Below are 15,619 nucleotides of genomic sequence, written 5' to 3'. Positions count from 1 at the left end.
TTCTGAGGCAATTACTTGACAAGGACATGGAAACCTTGAAGGAGAATCCCTGCTAATGACAGTATAGAGACACTTCTAATAAGTGGTCAGGAGAATGATCAAGGGTGCCTTGCATTGCTTTTATCTCTCCAAGATGTATTAATAATGGTTATATTTTTATGTTATGAATTTTCATTTTATTTAGGCAAGTGCATATCAAGACTATAATAATATCCTGCCCCTAGAGGCATTACAGGTGGGGCTGATGTGTCATATATGCATCAATAGGAGGCAGAGAGGAGACAGGCTATTTCTAAACTCAGTGTTCTGACTCATGAACGTCTGAATTATTAACAGCCTAACATTCCCTGAAAAAAATCAATCCAGAGATAACCACCAGTCTATTTCCACACAGGTCCAGATGGGTTCTAAGATAAGATGAACTATGTCTGGGATCACAGATGACTGGCAGAAGTGAGGTTAAGAAGACAACCCGTGCATGGGACCATAGGTGGGTACAGGTATGGAGTAAGTCAGAGACAACCATAAGTCCAACACCATAGGACCCAAATAAGAAGCTAGTCTGAGACCACCAGTCACGTGCCATGCAGACCTCGCAAGGAGTTGGGGCTGGGATGAGAGAGAGACCATACCTAACATGACTCCTGCCCAGTGCCATAATCGAGGTGCAGGGTATAAGACTCCTAGGACCACTCCTGAGATATCCATAGACACTCAGAGACCATAGACACCAGTAAGAAGAACAAGTAAATAGTAGAGAAATGGAAAGAAAGAGAAGCAAAAAGATGTAGACAGAATGAAGAGAGGTAGACAAGACTCATGTGTAGTAAGGAACAGCCTGATGTGAGTTGAAGAGGAGGCTACCAGTGATCATGTTGGACATGGCATGAATTGCCACTAGGGTCCATAGCTGCATCCATGACCCTACAGTAGCTGTTGCCACGTAAAGTCAAGCAAATGTCCCTGGTCTTGGCTACTGCCCAGGGATATGTTGTTTGAGGCTGTAAAGAGATGTGCCACCTTTCTCCTGGGCATCATGGGAGAACTTGTCCTGGTTGTGTAAAAGCAGGAGGACTGACCCTCCTTCTAGCCAACTGAAGTACTCAGAAGAGCAGGTCTAACACATTGCCCAGGAAACACGTTAGAGTTGGCCATGGTTGTGGGAGTTGCAAGTAAGCAAACACAAGGGTATTTATCTGAAGTGTACGGATTTAAGATAGAGAGAGAATCCCTCTCTCACCCCTTGCCATCTATAGCAGGTTAGAAAGCTGGCCCTGAGGTCATCAGAGAGGCAGAACTGGCCATATCCCTTACTTACCAAAGCACTTGAGAAAGTGTGCTTTCACCTTACCTGGCAGCATAGCAGACCTGGCGTTGGATATGAGGGTTGTAGGTGAGCCATGCCTGAGAGCACGAGTTTTGGGAGAGGCAGCTCTGCACGTTCTCTGTTGTGTGTTATATGAGAGGGGGAGGCATACCCTCCTCCCTTTACCCTTGTTACCTTCAGGTGGAGGCACAGTTGAAGCCAACGGGGTCAGGAAAACAGCTGAGCTGTCCCTGCCTCTCGCATTATACAGCACGTGGGAGAGCAGGTCCTGAACTTCACCTAGAGAGCATGTTAAACTATCTCCTGCATGTAGGAATTGCTGGTGAGTCAGCATGTAGGAAGCAGAGAACTAACCCTGAGTCTTATCTACTGTGCAGTCATTCAGGAAAAGGAGAGATGCCCGTCTTTCATCCCTAAAATGTCTGCCTCTTATCCCTAGGGATAATAGATACCACCTATTGCTGATGGAAGAGATGGGCCCAGGGTATGGAGAATAGGAGAACTAGCCCTGTCCTGCACCTCTCAATGGCTGCAACACTTGGGGGAGTGGGCCCTGAACATCACCTGGGTAGCAGGGTAGATACAGCCCTGATGACATGGGTGCACACACAGGAGTCAGCCCCAAGGGCAGGAAAGCAGTAGAGTTAGTTCTGCCTTTTGTTGGTGGCTACAGTGTTAGTTTGTCCTGTTGGGTCAGGGCAGGAGAGCTTGGCCCAGTGGTGTTGGTTTGGGGAAGCTTACAGGCTGAACTGATCATATCAGTCCCAAGCCAAAATACAGGGCTTTGAAATGACTCACCCTAGCATCCACCACACTGATAAACTGCTGAAGGGGCTGGCCCTACAGAATCAAAATAATAGAATCTCTATAACACAGGGCAAAAAGATATTTGAGAGCAGTCCCAGCAAGGTTTCAATATTGGTAGTGTAGCAGAATCTAGGAGCCTCATACCGAACATGTGAACTAAAATGTATACTGTGGCGTACATTATGTCATATTACACTGTCCACAAGATTATTTTTCTTTCTGTTGAGGGGTGGCAGTTTGTACGGGTGCAGGGCAATAATGAGGAGAAAGGAAGATGAGTGCACCTGAGGTGCATAGTGTGAAATTCACAATGGGTCAATAAAAAGTTAAAAACAATACAAAACAAGCACACAAAGAAGAATATGATGACACGAAATTAAAAATACTCAAGATATAAATAACCAATATATCTTCTTCTATTATATATACTTATGTGTGAGGAACTATCTAAGCTTATGAAATTTAAGAATAAATCTCAAGGTGATTAATACTGCTTCCCTTGTCTTACAGTCAATCAAAATAGAGATTAATATTCAGTTGTTGCATACGTGCCATTGTTAATTTGAATGAATCTATTCAGAAAACCTTTTTTCATGATTGAAATGTTATTCATATAATTTACGTATTATATATTTATTAGTGTTATTTATTAGAAATGTATAAGTATAATTAATTTCTATTATTATGAATAATCACACTAATTAAACTAAAGTTGATTACTTATTGAGATCATATGACTAAACATTTAATAGCATTCTTTTGCAGGAAAAATCTAAGTATCCTGGCTACCTCCTTCTTGTGGATTCATTACTCCCAAAGGCTGAAGGTGAAATCCTTACTGGATCGTTTTTCTCAGTGCTAACTTAAATACACAGTAAAGAAAATAACACAGCTGTGTCTATTTGTGTACTTACACCATTTGGACAAAACCTAGAGTAGACACAGAGTGATGAAATTGTCTGCCCAATGTATTGTTGTCTCAGTTATACTACAGGAAAAATAATGGATTCCTGAGAAATCACATGTTCTCTCTCACAAATATCTATCTATGTGCAGAGACTTTTGATAGAATATATGAACAGCATAAAAGGCATATATACCATATGTTTATGACTTAAAATATAGTTCATCTTTTAGGTATAAACTAGGTAAATATTGGCTTCTTTATTTAATTTATTTGAGGCATGAAAGGCTATTATTTTACATACAAATAATGTATTCACTTTACTAATTCTTAAATTTACTTTTGATGAGCTTTGAATATTTTGATCTAATTCATTATTTACCCTTGATTTAAACCAAACTAACTTCATGAATCTAATCAGATGCATTGAGAAGGCATCATCAATTCATATTACAAATTCCCCAATCTCTTTTCTCTAATTCTCAAAATGAGTAGTGTTATCTTCAATCAGGAGAAATAATGCTAAGTTTTATTGATGGCTACCCTCAGGAAATCAGTTAACAATTCCTTCTAAGTTTCATCTTGAAAATTGCAGGAAAAAAAATCCTCAAACACTCTAATGTTACTGTGCCATGAGATGCAAAAATACTTATAAAGCATATATTACTAGAACAAGTTTAAGTTTTATTTGTTTTTTGTTGAAACACATACAAGGTAAATCACTTGTGGAGAAAATTACCTTAATATTCCCTTTTCTAAGCTTTTTGTTTATTTAAATTTTAGCATATTATAAATCATAATGCTTTATGTATGGTTTAATTTTAGAATGTAAAATATTCTTGCTATGGTTGCATTTATTTTGAAGTTCTCATGATCAAATGTTTAAATATTTTAACCACAGTTTTTAAAATAATTATACATATCAAATTCTTAAAGAGACATTTATTTATTTATTGATGTACTATTCTATTGAGCCTCTCAGAATACATAGAACATTTTTCATAGGCATTTCATCATAAATAATTGGCATTTATATTTTCAGAAAATTATTTTCTTTACATCAACTTTAGCTGTCTTTTCTTAACCATTGATATTTACAATAAAACAGTGACTAGATATAAGGAACATCATATTGTATACTATTTAAATTTATATTGTAAATAAACTCTAGTTCAATTATTATCTGAAGTCTTCAGAAAAAGAAGAAAATAGATCACTTTTTTTTTTCAATGTTTTTATAAAGCTTGGAATATCTCTGAATATTTTTTTTGTGTGTGTGTGTGTGTGTGTGTGTGTGTGTGTGTGTGTGTGTGTATTATTTGTCTTCCCAGTGCGGTTTATTTACAAGGCTATAAAGAAACATGATCATTGGTGCTGAAAATTATTTGACTTGAACACTTCACATACATTATTTAAATGCAAGTATCCTTCCAGTGGGACCAAATTTAAATAAAAATTGGAGAAATGTGAGCTTGGGAATAATTATTGTCATATGAATGAAATTTAAAAATTAAAAGGAGTCTGTCTGTCAAGGTAACTCTTCATTTTAATAGTGAGCAAGAGCCAGCATTCACTGAATTTAGTCACTAAGTAACCAAAACATCATTTTAAAGCATTTATATCTAAGTAAAGATACCAACAAACTAACAAACTTAATAAAAACAAAATAGCAGGGATGAGCTTTATTCTGGAAAATACGTTTGTGCCTCTTGGGTTCTAAGATATTAGAAAATGTATAACATTCCTCTCATGTCTGGATTCCTTTGTATGAATGAAGAAACAAAGTGACTTCCATCACATAAAAGGTAAGGAAATGTTTGTTTAGAGAACTAAATCAGCAACTTAATTTTAACATGTTTGAGAGGTGAGAAGAGAAAATGAATAGAGCTAAGAAAGCATGACAGTGACAAATGATGCCCAGAATTTAACAAAACATTATTTAAATCATTATTTCCATATCTTAAATGGTATTTTCAAAGCATATTAATAGTTGCAAATTAAGTAGAATTTAACAGCAAGGGACAAATGCACAAGCATAATGGGTAACTTTACTGAATAACCCCCAGAATCTTAGTACTTTCCAAAAACAAATTAGAACTTCTAAATTAGTATGTTGGTCACAGACGTTCAGATCTCTAGGGAATTTCTGTTCTTCCTAAGTCTCTCAGGAATCAAAGCTGAAGGAACCACCACAGGGGGCAGTTATTATACCAGGAGAGCAAAATTGGAAGAGCTGATACTTTAAAATAAATTTTTGCCTCAGATGTGACAAACAAATAGAACTAATTGCATGCCACTCTTCATTCTAACCAAAGCAGAAAATGGACTGAATTCACAAATAAGCTTTTTCTTATTATTATTTTGTTTCCTTAGTTTAAGAATAGCTAATACCCTGTGTGAATACAGGCCATGCTGGCCCCCAGAACTCCTGGTTGGATACCTGTCTTATGTCTACCTCTTTGAGACTCCATCTTAAACGTGACAGAATGTGTAAGATCAAAGATACACGTAACAGCTCATACTGGCAAGGTTGTAGAACAAGGGGAGTATTGTTGCATTGCTGGTAGAATTTCAAACTTGTCTAGGCACCGCGGAAATCAATTTGGTGGTTTTGCAGATAATTGAGAGTTGATCTACCTCAAGACCCAGTTTTACAACTCTTGGACTCTTGGGTGTATACTCAAAGGCATTCTATCCTACCACAAGGATACCTGCTCAACGGCGTTCATGACAGTTTTATTACTAGTAGTCACAAGTTGAAAACAACCTAGGTTTCTTTCAAACAAAGAATGGATAAAAAAAATGTGGTACATTTACACGTGTTATTCAGATGTTTAAAAGTATTAGTCAGCTGTTAAAAAAACAATTTCATCATGAAATATTCGGGCAAATGGATGTGACTAAAAAAAAATCATGCTGAGTAAGGTAAACCTACCCCAGAAAGAAAAACATACGTACTCATTTAAATGTGGATATTAGCTGCTAACTAAAGAATAATTATGAAATAACCCACAGACCCATTAAGGCTAAATAACAAGGACAGGGGGTAAGGGAATGCATGGATTTTCTTGGGAGAGGTAAAGATTTTGTGGGTGGACTAGGGGCAGAATCAGGTGGTATCAGGGTGGCAAGAGGGAAGAAGGGAGAGAGTGCTGGCAGAGATGACTGGAAATGGGGGATATTTGGGTGCCATTGTGAAAACCTAATTTGAAGAAACTCCTTAAAATTTTTGAGGGTAACACAACAGAAAATTCCTATTAATGGGGGACAAAGAGGCTGAATCAGCTACCTTCTTTAACCTGACAAGGCTTCCAGTCAGAGGACTGAGACATCAACCTACCAACAGAACCCAAAAATTGTACATCCTGCAATATATGCTGAGGTAATAATGGTGCATAACTTGTGGGTATGGTAAATCATTTTTTGGTTCAATTTAAGGCTCATTCCAGGAGAGTGAACCTATGCCTGGAAATCCCTAGATGGCTGGAAGTAGAGGCTAAATAGCCCAAAGATCTAGGATATAACTAAACGCTACTGGCCAAAAAAAATCGTGAAATGTTTCCTGATAATATTGTGCTGTGCTCATAGATCAATGCCTGGCCCAATCACTATCAAGGAGGACTCATCCAGCAAATGAAAGGAGCAGGTGAAGAAAACCACAGCTAGATACTATGTGGAGCTTGAAGAACCTTTGTAGAAGAGTGGGAAGAATGCTTATAGAAGACAAAGGATTCAAGGGATCGTGATCACCAGAATCTTGAATATGTGGCACACAGAATCAACTAAGCAAGGCTCCCAGGGACTTAGTAACTGAAGGAATAATCGGGGACCCAGTAGTGCGCTGAGCTTGGTCCTCTGTTATACTTTATTTTGTTTCTTTTTGTTTGTTTGCTTTGTTTTTGTTATTCAATTCACAGAATTGTCATTCAAGACAATTGTTTCCTTACTGGATATTTTATGAATTTACATTTACTCTCCCATCCCCCTGCTTCTATGAGGGTGCAGCCCCTCCCACGTAGCCAAACACCCACTCTCACCTCAACACCCTGGCATTCCCCTACACTGGGAAAATGAGTCTTCACAGGATCAAGGGCTTCTCCTCCTATTGATGCTCAATAAGGCTATTCTCTGCTACATATGCACTTGGAGCCATGGGTCTCTCCATGTGTACTCTTGGGTTGGTGGTTTAGTTCCTGGGAATTCTAGAGGGTCTGGTTGGTTGATATTTTTGTTCTTCCTATGGGGTTGCAAACCCCATTAGCTCCTTCAGTCTTTACTCTAATTCCTTCATTAGGGTCCGCTTGTTCAGTCAGATAGTTAGCTGCAAGCATCCTCATACTTATCTGGTAGACCTTCTCAGGAGATATCAATATCAGGTTCCTGTTAGCAAGCACTTCTTGGCATCAACAATAGTGACTGGGTTTGGTGGCTGCTTGTGGGATGGATGCCCAGGTGGGACAGTCTCTGGATTGCCTTTCCTTCAGTCTCTGCTCTACTCTTTGTCCCTGTATTTCTTCCTGTGTGTATTTTGTTGCCCCTTTTAAGGAATGAAGCATCCACATTTTGGTCTTCCTTCTTTTTGAGCTTCATACGGTCTATGAATTGTATCTTGTGTATTTCAGGCTTTTGGGCTAATATTCACTTACCAGTGAGTGCATACCATGAGTATTTTTTTGTGACTAGCTTACCTCACTCAGGAAGATATTTTTTAGTTTTATCCATTTGCCTAAGAATTTCATGAAGTAATTGTTTTTAATAGCTCAGTAGTATTCCATTGTGTAGATGCACCACATTTTCTATATCCATTCCTCGGTTGAAGGACATCTTGGTTCTTTCCAGCTCTGGCTATTATACACAAGACTGCTGTGAACATAGTGGAGCATGTGTCCTTGTTTTCTGTTACAGTTTTGTAGCTTGGGGATTTTGTAGTCACTTAACAAGGTGTATGAGATGTGTATCTGACTCTTTTACTTGCTCGTGGCGCCCTATTGAGCCTTTTGCTCCTATTGAGTCGCATTGCCTACCCTTAATATGGGGAACTGTGCATTTTTTTATTGTAGTTTGTTATGCTGTATTCAGTTGAGATTCCTAGGGAGCCTCTTCTTTTCTGAAGAGAAACAGAAGAAAGACATCTAGGGGATTTAAGAATTAGGGACTGGGAAGATTGAAGTGAGGTAAAACTTCAGGAAAGATGTAATATATTAGAAATAAATAAATAAAAATTATTTAAGAGAAAGAAATCAAGAGTAAGAAAAGTGAATTGTCAATAGATTAAATGATTTCAATATTAGTTAAAACAACTCATTTCTTCCATTGCAGTAAATCTATAGTTGGAAACATATTCTAGTTTATCATTATTATCAAATTTCCAATTTCCCAATTACTTCTGGAGTAATCTATATGCTCAAATCTGTAGTGATGTTGACTTTTCTTCACTGCTCCCTACTATAAGCAATTTTGAAGATCTATTCATTAAAGTTATTCTACATAATTTCTTAAGCTAAAATCATTGATGATTTACATATTCTCATTTATCTCAAATTGCATGTTTGTTTGAAAAATCGTTTGGTAATTTAATGTTAACATTGATAAAATTTTAAAATAAAATTAAACATGAAATAACTTATATTTAGTTTATGTTTATTTTCAGTTAACTAAATTATGCATAATTTTTATCATGGTTTACACTGAGCAAAGTTTTTAAAGTATATGATATTCTTTGGAAGAAGGAAAATATTACATATTTTCCCATTAGTATTATGACACAAAACACAGGAATCTAAAACATTTCTAAATCAGTATTTCACTAGAATTTAGCAACAAAATGAGTTTTTGATGAATATTTCATGGGAAAATAACTTTTAAACAAAATATCACATACATTTAAAATTACATGGCTTCTACTTCTATTAGTAATATCAATAATATATGCAATATTGTGTACTATAATATATACTTGACCACTCAAAATAAAGAAACTTATTCTTATAAAAAGAAAGTAAGTAATTTGTATTGGATTAAATCTGTAAATGATTTTCAGTAGCATGGCAGTTTTCACAATACTAACCTTCTGATTCTTGAGTATGGGAAGTCTTACCATCTTCTGGTATCTTCTTCAGGTTCTTCTTTCAGTGCCATCATTGTACATGTATTGCAATATCTTATACATATTTAAAACAATATATTTACTTCAGGGGATATGGTTAATGGAATCGTTTCTCTGATTTAGTTCTTGCTATCTGTGTCATTTGTATATCGATTTTTCTTTGCTACTTTTGTACTTGACTTAGTTTCCATATGTAAAAGTAAACACAAAGAAAGAAACTCCTCTAGCTGCAGGAGATTTCTGGTGGTTGATTAGAAACTTTGATGTATAATATCATATCATCTGCAAGTAAGGATAATTTTACCACTTTGATTCCTATGTATATTCTCCTTATCCTGTTCTTTTGTTTTATTGCCCTAGCTAAGTCTTCCAGTACCATATTGAATAGGAAGGGAGAATGTGGACATCTCTATAGCCTTGATTTGTGGAAATGCTGTGAGATTTTTCTCTGTTAAACATAAATCAGTTTGTTGCTTTATTTTAATAATTGCCTTTATAATGATGACATTTTTCCTTGAATTCCTAGATCCTTTAAATTGTTATTGTGAAGAGATGCTGGATTATCTTTGTAAAACTTTTTTTTTCTTTTTTGGTTTCTGAGGATATATATATATATGATCATGTGGTTTTTAAACTTGAAGCTATTCATGGGCTAGATTACACTTGTTAATTTCTGAGTACTGAACTATCCCTGAATCTCTTGGATAAAACTCCTTTGATAATAGTAAATAATATTTTTAAATGTTTTATTGATTGATATGTAAAACTTAAGTGTCTGATACCTCTAAACTAATGCTTAAAAATAATATACAATGTAAACATCCATTGTTGATTTAGTACCTCTTTCTTTGTGTTTACTTTTGGATCTAATTGTCCAGTCTGAATGTAGGGTTGTGGATCCTACATCTGCTCCCACAGGGCATGGCAAGTGTGGGAGGTGGGAAGTTGATCCCACTTACCTCACACTGTTGCTGTATAGTTGTTGAGCTGTATCCAGTACACCTCTCCATGGATGGGAAAGAAGAGTCTGAGGCAAGGGAGACAGAGCTGTATCAGGGTTCCCAGGCTGGTGAAGAGGCTGGGGCCATGGGGTTCCATGGAAGTCGCTGAAGTGTTGAAAATGGAATCTGGGGCCCCCAGGTCAGATCTAGCTTGTAGGTGGGGAGGGAGCTATAGCTGGTCCCATGGGGAGAGTCCTTGGTTTCATGGCATGCTTGAGCTTGGTGGCAGTCATGGTTGGAAGTGTAGAGAATTCTTCTACAGGAGACTATATGGTTTCCCACAGGAGATCCCAATAGAAAGAGGCAATCTGTTCTTCCAAATCATTTATTGACATGGTAGAAAGTAAATGTGTAAAACCATACCCCATTTCTCAGGGTGGCCCTGAGATTAAATACCTTTTCCAGGGAGGAATGTCTGTAAGGAAAGCTTATTGGCTAAGCCCTCCTGGCCTCTAAGTACCTCATTAGCATGGAGAGTCATCTTGTGCCTACCTGACCACCAGTCACATCCTTTTCCTCATCTAGAAAAGGAGAGACTTGGGCATTGCCCTTAAGTGACTGATGGCCACAAATCTATGGGGGGCTGTGGCTAGTGGCAGGGCCTGGTGCCCAGGAGCAGGCAAAATTCCTACTGTCCTTTTAAGGTCTCCGGGGCTTCTAGCCTTAGCTCAACTAGTGACCAGACTGCCTTTAACGGTCCCATATCTGAATATCTTGATATTCAGTGTGAATGAGTTGAAGATTTTGTCTGTATTCTCTGTCCTATCAAGTTTCTGAATGGTTCCTTATTAAACAGTATTAGATAAATGTCACTTGCATCTCAATTCTGTATTCCTGACATACCAAACTTTTATTTCTGAACAGTTTCAGCTATCCTGGGTTTTTTGTTATTCCAGATGAATTTGCAAAGTGTTCTGTCTAACTCTCTGAAGAATTGGATTGGAATTTTGATGGGGATTGCATTGAATCTGTAGATCACTTTTGGTAAAATGGACATTTTTACTATATTAATCCTGCCAAACCATAAGCATGAGAGACCTTTCCATCTTCTGAGATCTTCTTCAATTTCTTTCTTCAGAGGTTTGAAGTTCTTATCATACAGATCTTTCACTTGCTTGGTATTTTATACTATTTGGGACTATTATGAAGGGTGTCGTTTCCCTAATTTCTTTCTCGGCTTGTTTCTCTTTTGTGTTTTATATGGGCTTGTATTTTATATATCGTTGCTATGTCTCTAATACACAAAATACTGAGATAGAAATATTACATACTTAATATATACATAGGATAAAGAGAATTCCTCAAAATTAAGCAATTTAAAATATTTTATTTAATCATCTGGCATGAGAAAATGGCGGAAATTTATTTTGTTGACTAAAACATAGATGAGAACGGAATATCAAAGTACTGTGATCCATTTAATATCTTACATATAGAAGTTATATTCCCTGTAACTGGCCAATATTTTTCAAATGCATTGGTATATTTATGGTTAAATCATTGTTATTATAAACATTCAATAAAGTATTATTGCTCCTGGTAAAATATGAAAATAGATATTTCACCTTAGTTTCTAAATAAGAAATCAAACACAACTTTCAGTATGAAAATACCAAATAGTACTACTTAAATTAAAGTTTAATGACAGCCCACATAGTGTGTTCATGTGTATAATCTTGCAAAGTGCCTACAAAGAATGTTGTTCTTTTCCAAGAATAGTAATGCATCTCACTATCAATCGCCTTCAGCATACCTCATAATATTCTTACGAACAGACATGCCATTGGTAAGTCAGAAAATATGACTGGAATCTGGGAACTCATATTACAGCTGTCTGATCAGTGATGCTTACTTATGCGAACACTGAACCTTGGCAGACAGTTTCAATGGATCTTGAAATTGTGCGTTTATACTTCTGCACAATTTCCTCATAAATAACACACATTCTCTCTCTCTCTCTCTCTCTCTCTCTCTCTCTCTCTCTCTCTCTCTCTCTCTGCATTACTTCATGCTGCTACTAAATTTTGGTGTCTCTTCTGAAATAATCACCATGTAGATATTAAGAAATTACACAAAGACAAACAATATGAAAACAGTAAAAATGAACTAAACTTACATTTTTATAGAAAATACTCTGATAGTTTTGTAAACATGGACACTCAGTATGATATCCTTTGATGGATGGGTCTCAGTCAGATACAGAGGGGGCTTGTAGCGATAGAGGGAGTCTTAAAGAGGATGCAGGTGAACAAAATGTCTAATATCCATGCGTGGAATTTCAAGGAATAAATTAGTAAAGAATTCACACTTGAGTTTCTCTCAGACTTCAGTTTTGGCACAGGGAATAATGGTCACTACTTTCACATTTATTTGAAGGTACCAATTTTTAATACTGGACTGAGAGAGTTTTGAATGCACCAGAATTCCTCCCAAACCAGGGCTATGTACCTAGCCCTGAACAAAAGGATGTACTTCCAAGAAAAGACAAAGATGATAGAAATATCAGTGTTGCCTATGACAATGGGGGCAGATTTGCTTACATATGAAATAAACTCCCCACTGTTGTAGAAAAGTATTTGTACTAAAGTGATATAATTACAGCAATCACTTCGAAATCATTAGGATGAGTGTTAGTCAGGGAGAAGCAGATGTTGTATGTGTGTATGTATTAGCGTGTGGTATGATACAAATGTTTCCATTATGTGATTGTATTATTTGTCATTAGTTATTTCTGTTGTTTTTGACAAAGAAATCTTTCTATGATCCTGGATCTAACTGATTCTCTAAAATAGATAGCAAGTAAGCCTCAGGGATGCTCTTGTCTCTTGCTTCCCAGCACTGAGGTTCCTGATGGATAACCCATTCCCATCTTTTATGTGGGATTAGTAGATCTAAACTCAGGTACCCATGTTGTATAGAAAGACCCATTTCAATTGCTCTCTAACCACTCCAAAGAATTACATCATCAATACCCTGTATACTTTATCAAGCTGAAGATGCTGAGTTTACTGGCACTCAGAAAATAAATGAAAAACAATAGAAAATTAGCTTTGCCTTAGAAATATATAAATCTCTCAATTATGGATCCTGTGAGACTTATGAGGGTAATGAGGATGGTCATGAACTTAAGCTAGGGCCACATATTCTTTGTTCTTGGCAAAACATGGCCTTTTTTATCTCAATTGAAGCTTCGGGAGTTGGTCAGTGTATAAAGTGTTTGCTGAGCAAACATTGGGAACTATGTTTAGATTCTTAGATCATACTAAAAGCTGGAGACAGAGGCACATGCTTGTAAGCACAAAAGTGTGGCCAGTTGGAGCTACAACATGATGACCACAGTGGTTGTTGTGGGCAGTTAGCTTAGCTTAATCATATGCCTCAAGTTCAATGGTAAAGCCTATTTCTGAAATTAATATTGAGCTAATAAAGACACCCAGCATCAAGCTCTAACATCTATACTCAAGCTTACACTCAGTTACAGAAAAGACATACAGCCTCACTCCCACACTGATGAAAGAACAACTTTATATAATATCATTGAGCATACAAAGAAAAATAAGCCCATCAACTTCATTGTGCTGCTAATTTGCTACATGGATTGTGAAATATTTTCCTACATACAATGTAAATTAAGATTTACATCCATTTGTTTTAAAGTAAAATAAAGCAATATACACAGAGAAGGATTGTATATTAAGACCGGGTTTTAAGAGAACTCCAGGAGTTTCTTTTACTCAGTCACATCATAATAACTATAAAAACATATATCCGTTTAATTTTTTCAACAAGCAATACAGCAATATAGTCAGATTTTTGAAGATGTTTAAAAGAGATGCCATAGTATGAGGGATTAATTTATGTATTTTATTAAAAGCAACTCCAACTGAAGAATTATTGGTACTTAATGCATTTTCAGAGATCCCTTATGGAGATTTCTTGGAGATAAAAATAGAACCCATATCCCTGTGTACCTTAGGAGCCTGATGACTTGGTGTGTCAATTACATAATAATTGAGAATACAGTTATTACTTGTATGTCACTTCTTTATGTTCTCTATGTTCTTTTATTTTTGCTGATTTATATAACAATTGAACTGAATCTAGTTTCAAATGGATATTATCTTAGATTTTGTTTTCCTTCTCTCTTAATCATTTTCAGCATAAGTAAGCAATATGCAGTGATCATGCCTTTAATTATATAAAATTCCAACTGAAATATTTGATGCTGGAATAGACATAAGGACCTACTTGTGGAGATCAGGGAAGCCTGGATTTTTAATAAATGAATCACATAGTTTTACTCAAATACTTTGCTTATAATATTTCTGATTTATATTTCATATCTCTGAGAGCACTTTTACCAAAAAATATAATAAGGGTAAATTTTAGAATAAATGATATGACACTCTGGATTTTGTCTTTGTTATATGCCCAATATTTTACTTGTAATCAGAAACACTGAAATAGTAAGCCAGTCAAAATGATAAAAATACCATAACACAGTAACCACTAGTGTCTAATAACATACTCTAAATTTAACCGTTTGAGCAAAATGTTCTAAGCTTTGAATTTTGAGATCCATTGTTTTGTCTCAATAGGTAAAAGCAGTTTCTGCATTAACTTCATAACCTGAGCATGGATATTGGAACTCACAACAAAGGGGGCTGTGCTAGCTAGCTTCTGTAATCTCAATTTCATCTACTGAAAGGAGAAGAGACAAGACAGGAAGTCACCAGGAAGCCAGGGCCATTTCGACTGAAATACACAGTGCGCAGACACAAGTGGAAATATATTTCAACAAGGTAGAAAAGGAGACTGACTCTTAGAAGCTGGCCTTTCACCTCCCCATAGGTATGGCATCATGTAGATGCTTGCATATACTCTATCTCTCTATGTCTCTGTCACTCTCTATCTATGCCACCCCCCCAGCATTATAAAAGTAAATGTTGAACAGCTGAAAGTCTTAAATAAAAATTAACAAACAAATTATTATCTTCAAATTTGCAGTAAATCCAAATCATCCTTTTGAAGGAATTTGAATAAGAGCCTCTACTGACTGCTTCTTTGTCACACCAATATCAGCACCATAGTGAACAACACTGTCAACACTTTTGGAGATCTTGAATTCTTTTGTTGTTTGTGTGGGTCAGTTAAGTAGCTGTTACAATGTCAGCAAGAAAGCAAATGCATATTATTTTTCTTGTAAAGCTTAGGATGGGAAAATACTTTGACTACAGGGCAACATAATAATTGGGCATGTCCTATTTTATTATTTGTGCTGAATTGTCCCTTTTTCTACAACAAATTGTATTAGTACAGTAATAAATACAGCAGAAATAACCCAGAAAACTATACATTTTCACACGTTAAAAGCAGCTACTAGGCTAGTATTCCTACCAGCATGCAACTGTTGAAAATGCTAACCTTAAAGTATTGTCGGTGTGGAAAAAACTTCTTACCATTACATAATGTGG

The 15,619-nt window shown here is 36.3% G+C and overlaps 1 non-coding gene across 1 annotated transcript; it reads left to right on the top strand.

The window, feature by feature from the left end:
* The first annotated feature begins 213 nt into the window (after nucleotides 1–213).
* Nucleotides 214–345, top strand: LOC116897541. Its single transcript, XR_004387555.1, has one exon. It is a non-coding gene; the product is annotated as a small nucleolar RNA SNORA17 (small nucleolar RNA).
* Nucleotides 346–15,619: the final 15,274 nt, after the last annotated feature.

This window comes from Rattus rattus, chromosome 3 (assembly GCF_011064425.1).
Source record: "Rattus rattus isolate New Zealand chromosome 3, Rrattus_CSIRO_v1, whole genome shotgun sequence".
Taxonomy (NCBI): Eukaryota; Metazoa; Chordata; class Mammalia; order Rodentia; family Muridae; genus Rattus; species Rattus rattus.
This window is presented reverse-complemented; position numbering and strand designations above follow the sequence as displayed.